Source organism: Pinus tabuliformis, chromosome 8 (assembly GCF_031772625.1).
Source record: "Pinus tabuliformis cultivar Carrire ecotype Pingquan chromosome 8, CPIR1, whole genome shotgun sequence".
Lineage (NCBI taxonomy): Eukaryota > Viridiplantae > Streptophyta > Pinopsida > Pinales > Pinaceae > Pinus > Pinus tabuliformis.
In genome coordinates, this window is record NC_142294.1 from 1,936,621,660 (window position 1) to 1,936,642,121 (window position 20,462).

Consider the following 20,462-nt stretch of genomic DNA (forward strand, 5'->3'; position numbering starts at 1 on the left):
GGGCCCGCCCTATTAAACTTCCTCATGTCGCACCTTCCGTCAACCATTCGATCAAGTCCTCCAGATCTGATGGCCTTTATGAATTTTGTGCGACCCTTTGTGACCGTGCGTTAGCGTGCGATCACAAAGCGGTTTTTGCACAATAAGTCACCACGCGTTGAAAAATCTGTGGAATCACTGGCTCTTAGCTTATTACCGCCTGTCCCCAAAAGTGGTGCGATATGAAACCACTTACCACCTTCCTGCATACGACAAAATTGTCATGTCACTCCCCACTGACGTCACCCATCCAGAAACCAAAAAACCCCGCCAACCCTTGATTTTGTAAATAAAACAAACAATGTCATTTTCATTGCCTTATACTGTAAACCCGTGCTCCCACGCAAAAGAACGTCAAGGTCAACAGTTCGAAGTTTTCAACCGCCAACCTACTCAAAACTTGCAGCCGACGCCGCCCAGAGCCTGTTAGCCACAACCAGTACCTGAATTTCATTGTTTATTCCCCGAACACAGGTATTTATCCAAATTCCTAATAAAACCCTGCAAGTTCCTGTTTTCCACTGTAATTTGACAAAGAAGACCCAAATTCATTACAATTAAGTCTTTGTTTTCATCATATAAGTTCCCAAACCCACTGTTTTGCCCATTTTTAAAAAGAAAACCTAAATTCCCTTTTTGAATCCACAAGAACCAAAAATGGAAATCCCTGTAGCTTTGAATGTAGCACCCATGAATGCTCCTCATAAGGATTTAGACTATCTACCTCTTGTGGATAAATACTTCCAAATAAAAGACCTAGCCACTAATAAAAATCACCTCAAAGTCTTTTGTCAAAGTAGAGATAACTACCTGAATGGCTTTGATGTCCTAGGACTATGGGAATCTAACGTTCCTATGTATTTTCTCCCCTCAGTCCATGTTTTCCCTGATATAATTCATCAATGCCAGGCCAATTATGACCCTAACCGCAGAGCAGTTATGTCTCCCAGCCAAACAATCCTCTTCCCAATAACTGCTGAATCCATAAATGAAATGTTGCAATTTCACCCCAGTCAAGCTCTCACTCCCATTTCCATTGGATATTTACTTGAGAAATCAACTCAATTATCCCAATCAGAACTCAATCACATCTGTCAGACTTTCATGTTACAGAAACATCAGCCTAAGGGCCCACCTCCTTATCTGCAAACTTTCTTCACAGATATGGGAAGACTCATTGTTGATATGATATCTTTAATTATGGGATTCAACACTAGTGAGTTTGTTGATGAGATAACCCTAGTGATGTTGTCAATTTTTACTCCTGGAAAGCCCCCTGTTGTTAAGTATGATTATGCCCCCTATATTGCTAATAATGTTCATGACCAGTTTATGAGACTAGACAATGAAGGAGTTTTCAAGTATACCACCTTCATATATCATCTCATGCTATATTATCAGTCAGAAAATTTCCCTTTCCCTATCATGAAACTTGATACCAAAGGCAATCCAAGGTCTGTCATCTTTTGGAGTCCCATCTTCCATGCATCCTTAGATTCCCCTTACTCCTACAATGAGTTGATTGATCAATTTGTTCATCCAGCAACCATCTTATTGACAGGGATTTCCCCTCCTAGGATCAGTGGTGACATTAAAAGGATCCTTCAACTCTCAAAGCAATACAAAATAGGTGATTGGTACCTATACAAGAACCATACAGAAATTAGGGTATATGGGTGTGAGCTCTGCCCTTTCAAGTTACCAAAGTATGTTCCAATGGGACTTTTTACATTGGAATATTTCAGACAAATGATAAATTCAGACTTGGTCCATTTTTATAATGCCAAAAAGAAAGCTCAACTCAGAATAAAAAATCAGTTAGGCCCTTTTTTTTGCAACACTAGGGAAGCATGGAGAGAAGCAAAGATAATTTTAAAAGATCACCTTAAATTACACAAGAGTTTTGGGTGGATGCCATATGATCCTAATAGCTTTATCTGTGATAGAAGAATGAAGCACAGGTTGTCACCTTACATACACCATAGAATCCCAGATATTGAACAATTTGCCAATATGGATGAATGGAGGGAGGGGACCCTAGTAGAAACTGATAGTGAACAGGTCAATATAGAAAATGTTATGAGGGATCTTGAGAAAACACTTGAGTTGGATTCTTTTGGGCAGGTAGGATTTGAGTCTTCACAGAGGTCAGGGATTAGTGCTTCTACAACTGAAACCTCTCAGCAACATTCACAGGATACCAGCACACCATTCACAGGAACATCCAAGGGAAAGGAGCCAAAGACGAGTACTCAGCCCACAGAGCAATCTACAATGTCTAAACAACCTGAAACTTCTAAGGAATAGGCCTAAATACAAACTCCTCCAACTCAAAGTAATGTGGGAGAGCCTTAAATCTTGCAGACTCCTCTGAATGAGGAAAAGAATAAAAAGAGAGATAGGGTAGTAGCTACTCTACCAGTGGACCCTTAGAGCAGCTTGGTGCTAAAAGGCATAGGCTAAATCTCCTTTCAGAGGAGGAATTTTTTGAAGAGACTACTGATAGTCAAAGGAAAGAAGGAGTAGATAGTCATCAAACTTTCCCAGTAGGTGGGGCATCTACTAGCTCACAGAGACAAGAGTTGGAAAGACAACAGAGTGTAGAAGTATCATCCTTCAGGCCCCCAGGAAAAGAAAATCTAGATATCAAGAAGAAGTTTATAGAAATAAAAGCTAGAAATGATCCATTAAGGCTCCAGGTTTACAACCAATATTTGAAAATGGCTCCCACTAATCAAAACAGATTGATGTCAGCCTATGACATCAAGGAAGGTAAAATGATAATGAGTTATTTCAAACCTAAAGTGCAACAACCTCAATCAGTAGCAGACTACCTCAGAACCAATTTTGAGGTCATGGCAAAGGACATCCATCCCTTGGACCAAATTGAGTTGCATAAACAGACAGGAGAAATGATCTATTCTACATTGACTGGTAAGGCCATGATGGCCCAAAGGCTAGAAAATTCTTTGAATAATACAACTACCCAATTACAGCTGGAGAAAGCCTCCTCACAGGCTAAAGATAATAGAATAAAATCTTTAGAAGAATTGATCATTGGGTTGGGTCATGATCCGAAATATGTGAAGGCTGCAGAAGCCTTAATAAAAAATAAAGATGAAGATATTGCTGCCTTAAGAAAGCAGCTAAAGCTACCTCCTTCAAGGCATCCATAGACTGATGAGGTCATAAAGCAAAAGTCTGAAGAAGAGCTAATGGATTTAGGCTTAAAACTTATTGAAAGACTAAACGAGACTGAGCAAGAACTAGAAAAATCATTGAAGGACAAGTAGGGAGAGTCGACCTCTCAGCCTCCCAATGTGATACCAGTAGTCTCAACTGCAGTCCCTTCAACCCTTGGAACAGCTTTGGCACCAAACATTCCAGCAGCCACAACAGAGGTGGTCACAGGTACAGCAACAACAGTAACAACAGGAACAACACAGGAGAATACTTAAAATTTTAGCATAGAAGAGCTAATAAAATCAATGGAAGAGATGAAACTCCAAGTTTCAGAGCTAAAAAAGGTAAAATAACAATACGTTACCTTAGAACAGAGGTATGATCTCTCAAAGATAAATGTTGTAGAAAAGACAAGGGAAATTAAAGGATTAGAAAACAAGGTAAAATCATTAGAAAAAGATCTTACATTTGACAAGCCCTTGGCAGATATTAAAAAGATTCTTTGGGCCAACATCACTCAGTCAATAAATGATGTTTGGCCATCAATCCAAATAATTTTTGAACAAATTGATTTAGTAAAGGCAGCTCGAGAATAGATTCAAAGGACAAGAGCAGAGTTAGGAAAGATGCCTGAGGAAGCCACCAGACTCATAAATTTTTTGAATAACAAGAATAAGTACTAGCTTGAAGAACTGGGCATTCAAGACAGAACAAGGACAATTCTGGAAGTCAAAAGGGTTTTAACTAAAAGGACTCTGATGCAAAATTTAGAAAGACGATGCCATGACATGCAGGAAGAAATTAATGTGTTTATGGAGAAATTTGGTATTTTGCAGAGTAAAGGGTTGCCTAGTCCTTTAGTTATTAATGACAAATTAATGAGGCATATAGATTATGTGGACAAATTGAATCAATATGCAGGCAACCAGGCAAGTTCATCAACAAGTGCATCAGCATCAAAAGCATTGCCTGCAGGCGGAGTTCTCTATGACAACCTAGAGAACTATTCTATGTCGAGCATGAAATAAAGCACTTGTTTCCAATTCAGCCTACCTTTTTCAGGTACACCGAAACTGATGAGACCTGAGAAAACTTCAAAAAATCAGAATACCACAACCAAAATGGTGGGAAGAAATGTTAGAAATTTTGTAATTTATCCTTAGTAAAAGGTAAATTTTGGTTATTTACTACAATCAGTGATGGTAAAAAGGATAAACAGAGATCAAACAGGTAAAGAGTATCAGAGCAGGATAAAGTGTATCAGTAAAAAGATGAAAAGCAGAACAATCAGCACAAGATTACATCAAAGACAATAGGATGCCAAATTATAGGACCTGACTCCAGCACATTCTCAAGAATAGGGACAACAAACCATCAGTTTTCCTCTATCTATTACCTACGAGACCATCTGTCTCTATTTTCATGTAACTTATAGTTAATTTTCTCAGAATATATCTCACTTTGTTATGAGATCTTTTATTGTAAAGTTTTTGTATGAATATTCCCTCATTTGGAATATTGAGGGTGGATTCTTAGACATTGCTGTAAAACTGATTATTTTGGAATAAAGCGCTGTTGGACCAAATCTTGCATGGATGGCTGGATGAAGAATTAATTCAAAGGACTTTTCACAGGATTCATGTGTCAAACACCGGATCAATAAGTATTCTATATCTCATGTGTTAATGTTTTCTAGTTTATTATATTAATTGTGTTTCATATCTGAATATTAAAACAAAAAAGAATAATTCAGAAAGTGCTTAAGTGCAATCTGTCTTCAATCGTTTGTATTCTTAATGTTTTCTTCTAAACTAGCATAAACAATGAATTCTTAATTGCTCCTGTTTCCTAGTTTACTCATTTATGATTATTTAGTAAAGAAAACTTAATTTCTTTTTATTGGTAATCATCCAAGTTCCCTCCTCTTAAAATATGATGAAGGATTCTTAATTGCCCTTCATCTCTTTTAAATCCATTCCATCTTTTCAAGTCTTCATTTGCTCCTTGTTTAGCTATCTTGCCCTATGAAACCATCCTTTGTTGAAAAACCAAATCCAGTTGAGCCATCTTCTTTGACTCCATTAGCCCAATGGCCTAAACTATTCAGTCCTACCCCCCTGCTATTGAATTTCACTACCAAATACAAGCAAAACCCCCAAACTTTCATAACTAGCCTAATATCTTTCAAAACAATGCTAAAACTTAAATAGAGAGCCCTCTCTGGGTATAGATTGGCTAGATTCTGTACCTAAAAGTTGGTTTGTGGTTACCTCGGACCCCTTTCCCTCTTCTTACAACTTCTGGGAAAATCTGAGTGATAACAGGCATCATAGTTAGCATCTCACTGACATTGGTTGCCCATGCTATTTCATTGAGTAGGATCGGGAGTCCTCTCTATCTCGCCATGACTTGTGCGTTGAAGACTCATTCCTCTTTGCTTCTTCACTTCATTCTGGCCTTGTACCCTAGAGGTTCGTTTGCGTTGAGTTGTACTACTGCATTGCATTTTGACCATTTGCACCTTTTGGCCTAGAGCTGGCTTCACTTGGACTCGTGTTTAAGCCACTTTTTGACCATGTCTTCTACAAAATCAAAATTGCAATCCCTTAGCTTTTGCAACTTGACACACCCTCAGACCCGTGGAAGGAACATCCCTTTGAGTGCCCTTGACCAGCTTTGCCTCCCTGCATCGAGCAGAGGAATGTTCCCATCCCATGAACTAGATCATCTATTTCACTGACACTCATTCTTTCCACTGTACTATGGCATTCTTTTATTCTTTTTCTGGATTAAAGAAAAAGACAAAAAAATTACATATTCCAAAAAGAGTGGGAACGAGACAACATTTCCATATATTGTTGGCAACTAGAGTCAGTTGTGTCGCCCTTGAAAAAAGCACTCAAAAGAAAGTCTCTCCTCCATTTGGGCGGGATTTAGTTTGACTTAGGTATGCCTTAACCTTGTTATTGAGTCAGTTCTCCTCTGATTGGTTAGCTCTTCCAATCACATGGAGAGTTCATTCATGCCTCCTGCATGACGAGCTTATATGTAGGAATTTACAGGGTAAGTTCCTCAGAAAGAATACCAAGAGGACACCGCTCACAACCAGATCTCAAATCAATACACCAGTATTTTTGACGTGGTTAAAACCCTCAGAGTGCAAGGAGGGAAACAGTCCACGGCCTGTCCCAACGTGGGTACAGACAATTTATTAATCAAAGAATGAAAATTTACATAAGCTTCTCTCATGCACGGATTACCCGAACAATGACCCTCCATGCGCTTTAAATAGAACTCATGGACCAATCGGGTGTCAAGCCACGGATCAAGTGTCGGTAATACCGAGGTGAGAGTGAACCGTCGGATCACTACATATCGTGACCGTCGGATTGTAAGTTACAAAATGTACAACGGTAAAGAAACACACTTTACCTAACTCTAACCTAACTCTATACTAGACCAAGTTGAACTTAACTATATCCTATGTGTCGGAATATCCTAACATCCCCCCTTAAGAACAACTTGGGATAGGATTGAAGGATTTACAAATATGACACAATAGGAGAAGGAAGGAGGCACTAGAGCCTATCCCCCCTTAGTGACAACTTCCTGAACTCCAAGCATATATCGAAGTTTAGTGAACTTCGCCTCTGTGAGAGCCTTTGTGAAGATGTCTGCAACCTGATCATCTGTTGGACAATATTGCACTTCAAGAACATGGTCATGAATGAGCTTTCTGATGAAGTGCATGTGTAGTTCAATGTGTTTGCTGCGCTGATGCTGGACTGGATCTTTGCATAGCTGAATGGCACTTTGATTATCACACCAAAGTGTGGTTGGATGCTGCTGCTCAAAGCCAAACTCTGATAGGATCTGACGAAGCCACAAGGCTTCCTTACTAGCTTCCACGGCACCACGATACTCTGCTTCTGCTGACGAAAGAGAAATGGCAGCCTGTTTCTTACAAGCCCATGTAATAGGTCCTGAACCAAGAGTGAAGACATAACCGGCAGTAGACTTCCGATCATCAAGGTCACCAGCCCAATCAGAATCAGTGAAACCAACTAACAGAGGAGCTGCTTTGGCACTGTAATGAATCCCAAACTGTACTGTACCTCGAACATAACGAAGTATTCTTTTAGCTGCTTTCCAATGACTTTCACGGGGGTTTTGCATAAAACGAGCAACAAGGCCAACAGCAAAGGAAAGATCAGGACGAGTATGGGTTAAATACAAGAGTTTTCCGACAAGTTGACGGTATAAGGTAGCATCAACTTCAGGAGAAGTACAAGAGACTGAAAGTTTGACTCCAGACTGAAAGGGAGAAGGGGCTGGCTTACAGTCTTCCATGTGAAAATGACGAAGAATATCACAAGCATACTTGGACTGGGAAAGGAAAATACCCTCTTGGGATTGCAAGACTTGAAGACCGAGAAAATAGTGTAAGTGTCCTAAGTCTGTCATTTCAAATTTCTTTTTAAGGCTGGACTTCACATGGTTTATAAGGTTGGGATCACTACCAGTAAGAATAAGATCATCAACATAAAGAACAAGGATGATAAGAGAGTTGCCCACTTTCTTGGTGTAGACAGTATTGTCAGAATGACACCTAGAAAAGCCAGATTCTAAAAGAAAGCTATCCATTTTGGCATACCAAGCTCGAGGAGCTTGCTTGAGGCCATAAAGGGATTTCTTAAGTCGACAAACGAGGCTGGAGTCTGTTTGTATGAAGCCAATGGGTTGTTCCATATAGATTTCTTCCTGCAAGTCCCCATGCAAGAAGGCAGATTTAACATCCATTTGATGGACTTCCCATTTTAAAGAGGCAGCAAGGGAAAGAACAAGGCGGATAGAGTTCATTTTGGCAACTGGAGAGAAGGTTTCAGTGTAGTCAATGCCTTCAACCTGTGAAAAGCCCTTAGCAACTAGACGAGCTTTATGTTTATCAACTTTCCCATCTGGTCCATACTTGGTTCTGTAAACCCATTTGCATCTAACAAGTTTGCGTCCCTTTGGTAGAGGAACAAGATCCCATGTATCATTTGTCATCAATGAATGATATTCTTCATTCATAGCTGTTTCCCAATGTGGATGGCCTGAAGCTTCTGCAAAAGTGTCAGGATCATGATTTACTGGAGCTTGAGCCAGTAAAGAAGAGGCTCTTTCAAACTGAGAACGTGTACGTCGCTGATCTGTAGGATCACCGGCAAGATCACCTGCTGCATCCCGAGTAGCACGGACCCATCTTGGAAGTTGAGGATCCTGAGAAGGTGGGGAAGGATTATCATCCTCGCTTTCATCATCAGAAGAAGAAATGTTTTCAAAGATAGAAGAGATAGGAAGAGGTGGCACATCCGCCGGACTAGGCTCGCAGGCCGATTTATTTTCATCAAATTTTACATCTCTTCTAATGATAACATTTTTGGACTTAAATGGAATAAGTCTATAACCTTTTACATCTTCAGAATATCCAACAAAAGTACATTTCTCACTCTTAGGTTCTAAGGCTTTATGCTTTTCATCTGGAATATGGGCCCATGCTTCACTTCCAAACACACGAAAGTGACTTACATCTGGTTTAATGGAACTCCAAGCTTCTTCTGGAGTGATATTCTCTAGAACCTTAGTAGGAGTGCGATTGATTATATAATTTGCACAATTAATTGCTTCGGCCCAAAAACTAAGACTGAGTCCTTTAGATTGCAGCATACAATTAGCCATTTCCTTTAAGGTGCGATTTTTCCTTTCAGCTACACCATTTTGTTGTGGAGTGTATGGAACAGTATGTTGCATTTGAATTCCATTTTCGGTGCAAAAGTTGATGAATGCATTTTTAACATATTCTCCACCATTATCAGTTCTTAGCTTAAGAATTTGATGTCCAGATTGTTTTTCAACAAATGCTTTGAAGGCCAAAAAGGTGGTAAATACTTCGCTCTTGAGTTTTAAGAAGTATACCCAAGTGCGTCTGGAGAAATCATCAATGAAAGTTAAGAAGTACTTGCAGCCAGAGAATGAAGCAACAGGAAGAGGACCACATAAATCACTGTGCACAAGCTGTAAAGGGGCTGAGGCGTGCCAAGAGGCACGTTTGTCAAAACTGTCCCGATGATGTTTTCCGAGTACACATCCGGAACAAACACCATCTTTGCAAGATACCATAGGAAGACCTGTCACCATATTTTCTTTACATAGATGCTGAAGGGAGCGATAGTTTAAGTGACCATACCGCTCATGCCAAAGTTTGCTCACTTCATCATTATGAGCAACAAATACTGAGGGAAGATGGGATGACCCAAAGTTGTGAAACTTATACAACCTTTTGGAATCATCAGCAAGACCAGTAGCTAGAATCTGTTTAGGATCTTTTAGATCCTTGATTACAACATCATGAGGTGAAAATTCAACAATTTTACCTTCACCTGAATGAGTTATCTGATAGACAGATAGAAGGTTGCAGGATAAGTTTGGAACACATAATACATCATTGAACTGACCATTGTCTAGATGAACAGTTCCAGTCCCTACAACATTAAGAGATCTATCATCACCAACATATATATTTTTGGTGTTACAATCATTTAAAGAAGAAAACATGGCTTGGTTTTTGGCCATGTGACAAGAGGCTCCAGAATCAATGAGCCACTCATGAGAATGAGAAGAAGAAGAAGATACATTTAATGCATAACCAGACTGAGATGATTGACGATGACATGCAGAAAATGCCGTTCCGGAAGTTGAAGTTGAAGTAGGCTCCAGATGGATGTTATGTTTCTTCATTGCGGCTTCCAAGGCTTCCATCTTCTTAAAGCATTTAGATTCTAAGTGGCCATCTCGATTACAAAAGTTACAATGTCTGTCAGTCTTCTTCCATTTGTTTTTATTGGTCTTGTCATTTTGCTGAAATGATCTTTCATCTTGAGGCTGAGTTGGTTTAGGACCATTCCTTTGAGGATAAGACTTCTTAGGATTCTTTGAATTTGGTTGCTGCTGGGCGGCTAACGCTTTCGAGGAAGAGTTTCCAAGATTAAGAAGACCAAGGTGTAAGAGTTTTTCTTGTTCTCTTATTAAGGAATCACAAAAGGAGTCAAAGGAAGGGGGCTTGTAGTCTTTGCCTTGACAAATGAAAGCTTCCCTGGTAGAATGGAAAGTGGAAACAAATACAGAGTAGGCTGGTCCCAACTTAGTAAGGATGGAATAAATAAGGTTACCATCTTCTTTCTTAACTTTAACACCTTCCAAGAGATATCTAAGGGTCTTGAATTTGGACAAGAAATCTTCAATGCAAGAAAAATTATTAGGATCCAAAGTAAGCAACTCATTCTCAAGTTGATGGGCTCTAATTTCATTTTTAATCCCAAAAACTTTAGCAAGTTTTTCTAATGCTTCATGAGGAGTTTCAATTTCTGCAATGTGGAATCTAAGATCAGGAGAAACAGACATTCCTATCAAACCACGTGCTTGATCTTGTCTATTTTCCCATTTTTCGGCCTTGTCTTCATCTTTGGGTTTCTTCTCTTGGTCTGTGGCTATTCTGAAGAGACCTTTACTTCTAAGTAAATCTCCCATGTAGGCTACCCATTGGAAGTAGTTAGTGCTGTCAAGAATGACTTGGCATGGACTTTCCATTTTTTGAAAAACAACTGAAGCTGAAGATGCTGAAAGTAAGTGGTCCAATGGATAGATCTCGAAAAAATAGGCGGTTTTAAAAAAAACGGCTCTGAAAAAGGCTTCCGGATGAAGAAGTTATGGCTTTTTGAAAAAAAATTGTTGACGTTGCCGGCAAAGTGCGCGAATGTGCGGGAATGAAAAAATCCGCCCCCACAAAATGGAGACTTGAACCCAAGACCTCTACTCTCTTAAAAGGTCTTTGAACCAATTGATCTATACAAAATATTTGAGAGAGAGAGAGAGAGAGAGAGAGAGAGAGAGAGGGGGGGGGGGGGGGGGGGCCTCGATTTGCGTGCTTGCCTTGGGAAGACTCTTTTCCCCTACAAAACACAAAACACAAAACCCAACACGAATATCCAAAGAAAAACGAACCTTACGGCTCGAAGTTAGCTTTAGCCAAAAAACTAGAAATTTAAAAAAAATCTCAAAGTTAGCTTTTAGCCGAAAAACTAAATATTTTTCTCAATGTTTCTGATTTTCCGAGATCACACTAAGGTGCAGGGAAAAGAGCATACGCATGAGAAAAATCCTTTCTTTCTGTTTCTGATTTGCCCAGATCGCACAGAGTCGCAGGGCAAAGAGCATACGCAGAAATGAAAGGTATAGATCCGGAAAAAAAAGGCTAAATAAACCGAAACCGAAATAAGCAGAGAGAAAATGACAGTAAACTGCAAAAAAAACACTGTATACCTCCCGATCTGAAAAATGACGCAGCTAGGGCTACCGGAAACCTTTTCGCGTGAAACGAAAGGGGTTCCTCACTGAAACAGATGCTCCGAACGCAACAGAGCAGTCCTCTCGGCCCGAAAGCAGTCAGAAACAGCAGATCTAGGAAACGACAGCCGCATGCAGTTCTACCGGCTTCAGATTTGGATCACCAACGGACGCGGCCCTCAAATAGCTCTGATACCATGTAGGAATTTACAGGGTAAGTTCCTCAGAAAGAATACCAAGAGGACACCGCTCACAACCAGATCTCAAATCAATACACCAGTATTTTTGACGTGGTTAAAACCCTCAGAGTGCAAGGAGGGAAACAGTCCACGGCCTGTCCCAACGTGGGTACAGACAATTTATTAATCAAAGAATGAAAATTTACATAAGCTTCTCTCATGCACGGATTACCCGAACAATGACCCTCCATGTGCTTTAAATAGAACTCATGGACCAATCGGGTGTCAAGCCACGGATCAAGTGTCGGTAATACCGAGGTGAGAGTGAACCGTCAGATCACTACATATCGTGACCGTCGGATTGTAAGTTACAAAATGTACAACGGTAAAGAAACACACTTTACCTAACTCTAACCTAACTCTATACTAGACCAAGTTGAACTTAACTATATCCTATGTGTCGGAATATCCTAACATTATACAGAGTCATCATATGCTGCCACATGGTCATCATTGAGTCGTGCTTTTGTTCAAGGGAAGTAAGCCTGAGTCGGCTTCTTTGCGGTGTCTCTTGACCTATTTTTTAGTCGGCCATCCTTGGTTGTCAGTGTCTTGTCTATCATCACATTAGTTATATTGGTCCTTTACTTGTGCAAATTTGAGAAGGTCTCCATCAACTTCTTGCTGGCGGGTCTTGTCCTTATTGACAAAGACATATTGCTTTGACGATAGGCCTAGAGCCGCACCCTGGCCTATTTTCATTATTGATAGGTCACCTTGTACTCAGCATCGATCAGTCCAATGGGTCTTTGATTGAGTGGTTTCCCTTGTGTTCGACATCAGATTTCATTATCACACATTGGGATTCGTGTAGGGCCTTGGTTTCCATTTGACCCTATTGGTGGATTCCTCACCTCTGTGTCAGCTTTCATTATTGGTTGGTTTAGAGGGTTTGTATCGTGCGCTAGCTACATCTTGTGTATGCCATAAACATGCTTTGGTCAGGTTACTACATCTTTTTTCATCCGATTCCTTCCACATTATTGGCCTACGGGTTACACTCGTGCTAGATTGATGAAGGATGCCTTAATGCCTTCCTTCTAGCGGATCTTTCCCTATTGACTATGACTCATTGCTGTGGGGCAAAGGTCTAAAGTCCATTTGGCAGTACCTTGGGGTTTGCAGTCATCAGTGGCAGATCCTTCACTATCAACAGTGGGAAACCATCATTGTCTCCTGATTGATAGATTCTTCCAGGTGTTCGACTTCAGATCATTTATTCGCACTTGTTAGATTGTACTGGGTACCTTGACTCTCATTATCATTATCGGTGAGTAGCCTCGCGTTTATTAACAGTATACATCAATGACCGATAATCAAACAATTTCTCACATGGTCGACTTCAGATCATTTATTCCCATTATGTAGAACTATACCACGGCGGTCGGTGAAGACCTCAGGTTGCATCAACATTTTTTGGTTCACTTGTCAGTTGCTCCTGTTGCTGCTAGTTGACACCATTCCACATTATATGTTGCAGTCCTTCACAGCGACATCCTATATGCTGGCATGTAGTATCATCTTATTCCATCATGTTCATTTGGTACTATTGGGATCGGTTTTTGACATCAATGACCAGCTTCATCTTTCAGCTTCATTGATCATCTTTTTATATGTGATATTCAGACATGTACTTGTTCGATCATGATCAGATGATCCATTATGTACTTTCAGTTCTTTATACTTGTATACATAGTGGATCTGCTTGTACTTGATATGCGAACATGCTTTACTTTCTCTGAGCATGGGTATGCCCACCTCAGACAGCTATTTCTTTCTGATCTTCTTTTTGATGGCTTGGCAGGCTGAAATCTCGTGAAGTCCTTCTCAGTTTTTGACAAGTTTCCTTTCCATATGCTTAATACATTTTGACCATCATGTACCCCTTCTGACCTCATATATTAGGGGGCATCTATTATAGCTCTAAATACCACCCTTAGTATTTGTGATGCTTGGTTTATGGCCTAGGGCAACCCCTTCTTCCAGACTTGGTCCAAATATTTTAAAAACAATGTTTTACTCCCTGTACGCTACTTTTCCCTGTGTTAAAAGTGTGTACACGCGGGTCAGTCTATACCCAACCCGCGTATATGTGTTAAAACACTTAAAAAAATTAAATTTCCTTAACTATGGGCAGAGATCACGGGTTTTACCTATTGATTACCTATTAGTGCCCATGGCCCAATTGTTCCCAACTGTTTCCCAACTAAAAAACTAATCTGGGAGAAGTATAAAAAGACTTCAATGGGAAGGCCTTAAGGAGGAGAGAAGAGATAGAATTACTATACTAAGATTATCCCTTGATCAAGTATGAAGTATCCTTTGTCTTCAAGCACTTCCCCAAGTTCAGGAAACCCTTGCTTCCTTGAGTGTTGATCTTCTCCTACTTGCTTGAGAGATCATGGTATTGGTTATGGAAGGAGGCTGTTGAAGACTGGGATTGGATGGACCTGGAGGACGGTTCCGCTTGGATCCTGAAGGAGAAGACTCAGGTGAACTCTTTCCTTGTTTATTATAGTTTTCTACAATAAAAGAAATGTTGCCTTGTTCCTGAGATCGACTTTGTTTATGCATCAGATGTTATTGTTATGGTTTATATATGAATGAATATTTCAATGTATAACTAACCATCTCTATATATGATATAAAGTTGATTTCACTAAAATGCTTTATCTATATGCTGCTATGTGTACTTGAATCGGTTGATTTGCAGATTCAAAGATTGTCAGGAGTTGTAGAGGGTTTGAATTCTGGCTGGAACTACCCAAACGAAGGACATCTAGGTATGTTCATCCTCGCATAGTTAGTTTGTTAAAGCATGTTGCCTGAGTTTTGTGCATGTTTATTGCTGTAGATTACTCCTTCTTTGATAGGGTTTTGACCCAAAGCCCTAGGGGACTTATTCCATTAACACATATCATGAGCTCCAATGGGGATGACAACTTCCTAGTGAGGTATGAAGAACACTATAGACTAGTAGCCTAACCATTGGGCAATGGATTCAAAAAAAAATACTAAAACTCAACTGACTGACTGATTTGAACTTTGACCTTTACCTTACATATGGTAGTAGATCATCGGAACCTCAAGGCCTTCTCCTCGGGCTTCAAGTTCCAATGATGACCACCCACACTTACAGTATTGAAAATAGAATGGTATGAACACAGAGTGTTGGATCAGTTGAATATGAAGTGAGATAGTTTTTTAGCAGCCTGCCATTGACTGGACCTCCTCCAAGTAGTTCATTTGTTAGGTCCTTCAGCAAGTAAGCATTGTTCCCATGGAAAGCAGCAAAGTAGGATGGCATCCTCCCTGCGAGGCGCCACAGAACCCACTGACCAATGACAAACTAACAACCTCGCATGCAAATTACAACCCTATTCTACAGCCAAAACCACCATACAAGATGAAAATGATACTGCTCACTAACTCCTAAAATAAAGTTGAAAATATAGCATCCCAAACTGAATAACTGCTCGATCAACGAGCTTATTTATGTACATACTAGTCTACCCTAACAATTGAGAACCAAATGCTTGATTCAAGCAATATGAAACCTCCAATATAACCAATCAAAGAGCTAATCCAATACCTGGGCTCCTTGACTGTGCTTAAGTGGACCATCTATTGGCAACTTAGAATAAAAATTGAATCCATGCTCCATAGAAAACACAAAAATTTCCTTAACTGATAACTACAACAGAATTACCATTGAATCTTGAAAATCATGAAAAATCACCTCTTTTGATGACTACAACAAATCAACAAAAGGATCCTTGAAAACACGAAACATTATCCTGTCTTGATGATCCAAAGGATAATTTTCATTCATAACTAGTCCTTGTTCTATCCTGTCATGCTCAAGTTCAACTTCAAAGAAAATGGAATCAACATGTTTGTCTATAAAGTGTCCAAACTTTCTTTAGAATATTCAAATATGATAGCCATATTATGTATGTCGGGACTATCATTTTTTTAATCAAACAATTTTATTTTGGTCTCATTAGATAACTTTGTTTGAAAACTATCATTTTGAATTTCATGATAGGAGACAATTTCTGGCACTTGATCCTCTTGTAAATGTGGAATGCTTCCAACATGAACTAGTTCACTACTTGCATCTTGATCACACAAAAACTAAAAAACTGGTTGCAAATCTTCACCTATCTTAGGATAAAGGACATGAATATTTACATCAAGTTCTTTATTGGTTTCATCTCTAGCACCTAAGAGAGAAACTGTTGTCTACAATAAGTTTTCTTGAATGTGATGGCAACTAGTTTCTATTATTCCATCCCGATGAAAAGATAACTCAAACAAATCTTCTTCAATTTCATCATACATTAAATCCTGATCATAAATGCCAATTCCCATATGCCGAATAAGATCATCAAACTTTCCACCAAAGCTTTCTACTAGCACTATAGAAGGGTATTTTTTCTTATAATTTTTATAAAATGCAGCGTAGAAATCCTTAAGAGAACATAGACTAGTAGCTGGCAAACCTTCATACCATGATCATGTTTTGTCCTCTAAGGTTGCCATAAACATCTTCATTAAGCAATCCTCATGAAAATCAACTCCAAGTCTACATACATGCATGTGAAACTTAATTAAATGAAGAGCAACATCTTCTTCTTTTTTATATTGAATATTGGGAGATATGTTAACCAATCAACACAAGGCATAGGATTTGGAAATCCAGGAGTATGAGACCTATCCATAGGAGCATACCTGGCATTTTTTCTTGTAATTTAACCCATCTTGAAAACATTTAAGTCACCAGGGACTTCTTGAAATTACTGACCTTTGAATAGTGGAGTCACCATGAAAGTTTGATCTTCTTGATCCTTTGCAATTTGAGTCGCAAGGTGAAATATGTACAACATTTTGATGTCCAACTACTATTCACCATCAACAATTAGATTTGATTCTTTTCATTCACACTTGAGGTAAAGGTGACCTCTCGCTCCCTGGAAACGACGCCAATATGTTAGCACCTTGTAATTAACCTCTAGGCTAAAAAAAGGATCACAGGGGTAACCAAAAACCACTTTTAGGCTAAGATATATCCCTCTTAGCCTTGGAGAGGGTTATCTCACTCAAAATCCTCAATAAATGAATGGGTTGACTCCAAAGATATTATGCTAGTTATGCTAATCATTGAAACAAGTTGGTTTGATTGAGTTGTAGGTAGGTGTGGGAAATTACATCTACTGGACATGGAGTCACCTTAGTAATAGCCTTCAACGAAAAAAAGGACAAGGATTGTTATATCTAAATAAGGGAAAGATAGACAACATGATGATATTTTGATCTAAATTCACTATAGAGTAGGCGAAAAAGGACTTAGGAGAAATACATAAAATGACTAGTTAACAAGATTCAGAGCACAACCATGTGAATTTCGAATCAATTACTTGTTAAACAAAACATGATATTTGTGTCAGATAACATGGAAAAATAGAAATTAAGCTTCAACATATTACCAATGGGGATTGTCACATGAATCCTTGCTAATCAAACCAACCTTCCTTGTATTTCATTGAAAATTTTGATAAGGAGTACAAAAAAGGAGTCTTTTCTCCACACACTAACCAACAACCATTTTGCATGTCTTTACATCATTATATACAATGATTAATTCCGATTATCACTCTAGGTGATCAAATTCACTTCATAAAAGTCGAATGGTCTAGATGCAATGCATCTTTACTTGTTATGCAAAAAAATAGAAACTGCTATATAAAGACTGATACACTTTAGAAACATAAACCAAGTTGGAAATTATCGACACATGATTTTGAACTTAAAAATACACAAATTTAAACTTATCTACGCTTATCCAATAACTAAAACGACTTCTAGAAGCTCCAAATTTCGAAATTTTCCAAAATAGAATTAATTGATATGTTTACGCAACAGAGGGTACAAGTTTTCAAACTCGTCATGGTTTCAGATTGTTCTAGACAAAAATGAGAAGATGTATGTGCTTGAGATGATGGTGTGTTGGTGTAGAACCCACTGAGTGCTTCCTTCCATGCTTATAGGCCTTCAACATGACTGTTTTCAGTTTGTGCAACATATGTTGAATTTTAAACTTGTATTGAATTCTCCTACCCCAAAAAGATTTAGAGTGACAAATTAAACATCTAAATTCACCTTTTATTATCCAACATACTTCAAACCTCCCAAAATTTCAAATTTACAAATCAAATTTGAAAACAATTCAGAATTCTGTGAGCAAGAAACTGTGAAAAATAGGTCTCCAAGTGACACCTGTAATTCCCAAACCATGACAATTGTGCACAAAATGAGAGATTTTTTTTCTAGTTAGCCCATTCTTGAAAACAAACCTCTTTTAGTTTTGAAAAATTCAATTCCATCTGTTAGAAAAGTGCTTAAAAAAATTATTGAAACAAAAGGAAAATATAGAATTTTATTTTTTGAAAAATAGGCCTCCAAGAGCATTTCATATATCTAAAAAAATAACACCTGTGAAAAAATGGAAGGTGGATTTTGTTCTTTGGCTCGTTCTTGGAAAAAATCTCTTTCAGTTTCTTGAATTTCGTTTCCATTTGGTCATAAAAGGTTTTTGAAAATGATAACAAAAACAGTCAGTTTCGCAGCAAATTCGTATCAAGTCCAACTAGCTCTCCATGCTCTATATGGTTGCACACTTCCTCTAGCAAAATGGATCAAATGGGTAGGCTTGAAATTTTTATGTGATGTGTAGAACTCTTGAAGTAGGATCTCCAACTCTTGCAAACCTTCAAGATAGTTGACTCCAACTTGCGCAGCGGATGCACAATGCCTTCTTTCACCTGAGCTTCAAACACTTCCCTTCATGTGTCTGCAACCTTCTTGGAGCCTCAGACTACTTTAGAGCTCAAATTCTTCTTGAGATGAATGATAAATAAGGATGGTTCTTGAAAAATTTGAGTTTTATGTCTTTCACATGTCCATTTCATGCAATGATGGTGAATTTTGAGTAGAGGGAGTGAGGTGACATGGCGAAAATCTTCCAATGATGATGAGGTATACCACTAATAGACCCATAGCCATTTTTAACTAATTGTACCTGACTGACATGAGCCCAAAATGTGATTTATGATAAAACCTCATGAAATGACCCCCTTTTCCCTTTATGAGTGAGAAATTGAAAAACTGATCCCCTCATGAACTTTAGACTCTCACAAATTTGATTTTTGGTCAAAGATCCCCTTCATGACCCATATATTTACAAGCATTTGACTATTTTGACCTCTTTACACAAGGGATTCTTTAGAGTATGACACATAGTGACTCATAGGATAAAATTGACAAACATACACCCAAGATGAATAATAAGAGGCAAACACACTTTGATTTCTAGAATATAGCACCCTAGCAGGTTGGATGGCTCCTGGGGGTTCTGTTGCATGTGTAAAAGGTCAGGTTGGCAGTGTTTCATCAATTCCAATTCCTTAATTGTCACATAGGGAATTGAATCATATCAATATAACTCTTCATCACATGTTTACCCCGGTCGACCGATTACTTGGGCAGATTGTTATCGGGAAATCTAGTGTCCACTCGGAGCTGCTAGTCCCACTAAGACTGGTAGCTATCTTAGAAGCAAACACACTAAAACTACTTTCACTTTCCTTTATGAGAAGTAGATAAGAGGGGAACAAAAAACACCAACCTCAGTCTTGCGCTTGGTTCCTCTCCCTTCTGATAGATCCTTGCCGCTTTTCCTTCATCTACCCAGCTTCAAAGAGCACCTATGGAGTCAAGCAGCATAATACTATCGAAGAACAGATATCTACAATCATAAACAATATAGGACCAGATATATATTGACCACACAAATGCATATATCATCAAACATACAGGAATGTGGAGGAAAACTTGAATAGCTTTATTAATATCAGGAATAGCAAAGAGGATTACAACCAATTGTTCTGACCCAGCATCATCCTCCTAGCATGAAAGCCCTTCTTCACCTCATGGAAAGCTTAGATCACCCAACACTATGATATTCCACCAAGAGACCAACAACACTTCCTTACAAGATACAAAATTCCAGCCTCTGGATCTCTGGGATGAGGTATCCATATATAGATGATTGTAGGGGGGTGAGTTAACTTCTGGGATTTTGATTAGTGTCCTCTCTCTGATAGTTCTTGATTCCACTTGGAGATTGATGATCTCTTACTCATCCCTGGGCGAATTCAGAGAGGCAAGTGTCATAGGAGAAGTTTCTGGAAGATTCCATGACGATCCACCTTGCAAACTGTCTCTGCCATTTGTCTACTCTCGCCCATCACACCCTACAGAAGGGCTTTCCAGTATGCATCGCACCCTTTTCACTGAGCAGGTGAGATGCATCGCACCCTCTGCACTGGGCAGTCTGTATGGTCTAGCTTTGACTAGTTCTGAGCAGTTTTCTGTGGAGAAATTCTGGGAGATGATGTAATTAGCTGACCTTGTTCCTTTAGGGTGTGAAGCAACACTTTTAGGGACTTAGGAGCCCTTGGTTTATGGACATGTATGTTTGGGGTTGCAGTGACCAAAAATGTCTATAACACAGATGTGGGAGTAGGGTGTTACAGAGTGGTATCAGAGCATGGT